Here is a 5,168-nt window from a genome sequence, read left to right on the forward strand (position 1 = left end):
ATGCTGAAGCAGTCATTGTCCAAATGCAGTAAAACCTGGACAATATCCAGGTGTTTAATAAGGTATCACACATTAGGCTACTCAAAAAGGGAAGTGCCCATGATAGTGGAGGAAGTATATCAGCATTGATAGAGGTTTAGCTAACTAATAGAAGACAGAGATTTGAGATAAGGGAGGCATTTTCAGGTTGCAATCCTGTAACTAGAGGCGTGCCACTGGGATCAATGCTGGGGCTACAATTATTAACAAATTTCTCTTTTGAAATCCACAAATGAATATGCCGTGACAACTTTCATAGGTGATGTCTAAAACAAAACACAACGTATGGTGGAAATCTGAAATAAAAACAGAAAATGCAGAAAATACTTTGCAGGTCTGGCAGCATCTGTGACAAAAGAAGTAGCTCGTCTTTTAAGTCTGCAAACTTTCATCAAAACCTTTCATCTGGTGTTAATGCTCACCTTGCTACAAATTCTACTTTAGATACGTTGAGTGCAGAACTGTGCCCAATCCAGCTGGCGATCAATGGGCCAAAATTAATACATTTCAGCACAATCTTACTGAGTCCTTCATCATAAGGGAGAGAATTAGGAAACCATCCCATCCTGTAGTAATCAGGAAAGTCGAAGCATGCTTTTGGTGGTAATTTGTCTGTTAGTGTTAAATGAAATTTGTTCTTGCACTGTAAGGGCTGCATGTTGCCGCCTCCAATATTGACACTTGGTGAATGTTAGCACTGTGCATTATTTAAACTCAGGAATGTTAATACTGTATCTTGTCAGTGCTCAAACATGATGGCACTTAGCGCTTTGAAATTCTACATTTGTTGAGTTCAGTCAAGGCACAGCACTAATGCTCATGAGTTCAGATAATGCACACCATAGACACTCCATATTGCACCACGCTTAACAATAACTGGGTTGAATTACTCATTGTTTGCTGAGATCTAGCCAATTGCACCACCTACTTACTGTTGGTGTCATATTGTCATGTAATATTGTAATTAACAAACACAGTATATTTTTGGACATATTAAAGAAACTCAGCTTCCATGTCCATGTACTGAAAGTTGAGGGATCATAAGACATAAGGTATAGGAGCAGAAATAGGCCATCCAGCCCATCGAGTCTGCTCAGTGATTCGGTGAGATCATGGCTGAATTGTTAATCCTCAACTTCACTTTCCTGTCTATTCCCTACAACTATCAATTCCCTTCCTGATTTAAAAAAAACTGTCAGTTTCTGCCTTGAATATACTTAACGATCCAACCGTAACAGCTTTCTGTGGGAAGAAAGTCCACAACCCTCTCAGAGAAGAAATTCTTCCTCATCTCTTCTTTAAATGTGCAAACCCTCATTCTGAGATTATGCTTTCTGATCCTATACTCGCTACAAGGGGAAACTATCTTTCCACATCTACCCTGTCAAGTCCTGTCATCTAATCAAGGTGTTTAAAATGATAATTGGAATTCAAGGGAGTAAATAGAAATAAACTATTTCCATTGATCATGAAGTCCAGAAGGACCACTATGTAGAAATTAGAGTTAATTAATTCAGGAATGAAATCAGGAGATACTCGTGTAAAAAGTGGTAGAAATATGGAACTCCCATTTCAAAAGCCTATAAGTGTTGGATTAATATCCATTTTCAAAACTGAGAACAACAGATTTTTGTTAGGTAAAAGTAACAAGCTGTATGGAAATAAGATAGATAAATGGAGTTGGAGTGTAGATTAACCTTGATTGACTTAACTGTCTTTAGAAGCAGAATGAACTATTTCCGTTTATTAGATCTTTTAACATCTTGAAATTTGACGAGGTGTAAATGTTACAGCAAATAGCAAGAACTTTTAGCAACAATGCTACAATTTGAGCATGTGTACGCAGAATTATCTAGCATGGACACTATTAATAGGATCTGAATTGTGGAAGGGTTCTTCTTTTGATGTGAGGATTTGAAAGCGCTTTTGTGTTCTCTTTAAAAAAACTTGTAATTTTCAAATTTTAATAATTTTTGTGACATTTATTTAATTGGCAGACAACTGGTTTCATTATTGATGGTGAGAAAAGTAAAAACATCTCTTGAATTTATGAAAATCAAATCACTTTCTTTTTGTTTTATAAGGAATACTTCCTGAGTTATTTAGAAATTGAAAGAATTACGTCTTTATAAAAATTTGAAATTGTATAAACATGAATTTTTTTTGGTCTGATCTTTGTTTGATTATTGCAGGGTATTTGTTAGAATAAAAGTGTATGTTGATACCTTCACCAATAGTGTGCTAAATCTTTAGCTTATTATGTCCGAGTAAATTGCAAAACCCCAGCAAATGACTGCTGTACAATAACTATAAAAAAAAACAGAAACATTGTGTTTACATGTTTTAAAGCAGTAAAATACAAACAGGAACAAGTGAAAAAGGAAGGTATTCGATTACCTCCATCATGCTGTGGTAACATAGCATTACTACAGTTACAGAAATTTTCCTTGAGGCTTTTCCCTGCCTGATGCACCGTAACTACAAAGCAGAAAAGAGAAATCTTTTAAGAGCTTCCATCTCACTGAGGGGGCTTCAGGCCAATTTGCATCCAAAAACTGGCTCTGAAAATTCTGTTCACATTTAAGCTGTGAAAAATCATACCGTAGCAGCTGAGACAATTCACAACGTTCTACTCCAATCAAAAATATTCTAAATAAAGCAATGAGTAATATTTATTAAAAAATGTCAATTCATTCTGTGTCCTGATACCGATGAATTAAAAAAATTCCAGGATCCGATTTCAGATCCATATCTTTAATTAAAACTAATCAGTTAGCCTTTGGGACATATCCCATGTATGTATCAAATTTTGCTGAAATCCATTCATTACTTTTTTGAGATTAGCTTTTTATCTGTAAACCGAATAACAGGAGTAAAACATTAACCATGCCAACCATCAGTAGTAGCCATGGTGCAAGGAAAATTGGAGCTGTTAAAGAAGCCATAGATAGATCAGTATAGTGTCTGCTGCAGAAGTAATTATGAAGCCTGTTCATTCAAAAATGATCCATGGCAGTTTTGTTCTTCATATCCTACATTCTTCCTGCTCTCCACTCTCCTATCACCCCCACACAAATTTAAATTCTGCTTCTTCTCGTTTTGGCAAATGTCAGAAATACCCATTACCACCAGACTCTGCCTCCCTCCTTAGACGGTGTGATCTTCCAGCACACACAGTCCTCAGATTCTGAAATCCTTCTTGATGTTACTAAACTTTTAGATGGTGTGCTTAAATCCAGCCCTGTCTTATTCTGAGACATTCTCACCATAGCACCAGCTGTCAAGATCCTTTTTGCAATAATCGTTGAATCCTGCACTCTGCCATTGCTGGAATTCTGAACACACACCCCCTCCCCCACAACCCCACCCCCGCCCCCCATCCCTCAAAATACTGTTCAACAGCCAGAACCATATCCTACATTTTTCAAAATTTGAAAGAAGCTATGTTGACATTTTTGTTAAGAAATGAACAGTGCCACAAAATTCAATCCCTTCGCTACTAGTTACAAAAATATAAGTGGGAATTCTAAAATTTATTTTCATCGAAATGGATTTCAACTTTTTCAGCTATGTTACAATCTAGCAACAATCTAATGGCAATTATTTCAGATTTCTTTTTTGAAAGTGTTTAATGGAATAAAATTATGTAAAGAAAAGAGCAAGCCGCAACTGGTCTGTGTTCGAAGTTTTTCTTTTCTGGGTTGTAAGCAATTTTGTTTTCTTTCCAGCCGTGCCTTTCCTGCTAAGTGGTCAGTTGCAGGTGGAAGTACATCAAGAGGTTAGTTTTGTGTTCACATATTCGGAACAAAAGCTGTAAGTTATAGATGCTGGATGATATTTAATCAGAGATGATTGCTCAATAACAATATTACTGGACTGGTAATCCAGACCATGCCATCTGTTGGAATTTGAATTCCATAAATAAAATCTGGAATTTAAAGTGGTCTCAGGAATGGTGACCATGACCATTGTCTTCAATTGTCATAAAAAAAGACTAAGCTCACTCACTTCTCTTTTAATTCCTCCCACTTCCTACAGACAAACGGGGTGGCCATGGGTACCCACATGGGTCCAAGCTATGCCTGCCTCTTTGTAGGTTACGTGGAACAAATCCCTCTTCCGTAGCTACACTGACCCTAAACCCCACCTCTTCCTCTGTTATGTCGATGACTGTATCGGCGCCACCTCATGCTCCCACCAGGAGCTCGAACAGTTCATCCACTTCACCAACACCTTCCACCCCAACCTGAAGTTCATCTGGACCATCTCTGATATCTCTCTCTCCTTCCTGGACCTCTCTGTTTCCATCTCTGGCAACCACCTGGAAACTGATATCCATTTCAAGCCCACCAAGTCCCACAGCTACCTAGAATATACCTCCTCCCACCCACCTTCCTGCAAAAATACCATCCCCTATTCCCAATTCCTTCGCCTCCGCCGCATCTGCTCCCAGGATGAGGCATTCCACTCCTGAACATCTCAGATGTCCTCGTTTTTCAAGGACCACAACTTCCCCCCCTCAGTGGTCAAGAACGCCCTCGACCGTGTCTCCCACATTTCCCGCAACTCATCCCTCACACCGCGTCCCCGCAATAACAACCAAAACAGAATCCCCCTCGTCCTCACGTACCACCCCACCAACCTCCGGATCCAACACATCATCCTCCAACACTTCCGCCATCTGCAATTCGACCCCACCACCAAAGACATTTTTCCCTCCCCACCCTTATCTGCTTTCCGGAGGGACCACTCTCTCCGTGACTCCCTTGTCCGCTCCACACTCCCCTCCAGCCCCACCACACCCGGCCATTTTCCCTGCAACCGCAGGAAGTGCTACACCTGCCCCTGCACCTCCCCCCTCACCCCCATCCCAGACCCCAAGAAGACCTTCCACATCAAGCAGATGTTCACCTGCACATCTGCTAATGTGGTATACTGTATCCGCTGTTCGAGGTGTGGCCTCCTCTACATAGCGGAAACCAAGCAGAGGCTTGGGGACCGCTTTGCGGAACACCTACGCTCGGTTCGCACTAAACAACTGCACCTCCCAGTCGCGAACCATTTCAACTCCCCCTCCGATTCCTTAGACGACATGTCCATCCTGGGCCTCCTGCAGTGCCACAACAATG

This window comes from Rhincodon typus, chromosome 4 (genome assembly GCF_021869965.1).
Source record: "Rhincodon typus isolate 14 chromosome 4, sRhiTyp1.1, whole genome shotgun sequence".
Lineage (NCBI taxonomy): Eukaryota > Metazoa > Chordata > Chondrichthyes > Orectolobiformes > Rhincodontidae > Rhincodon > Rhincodon typus.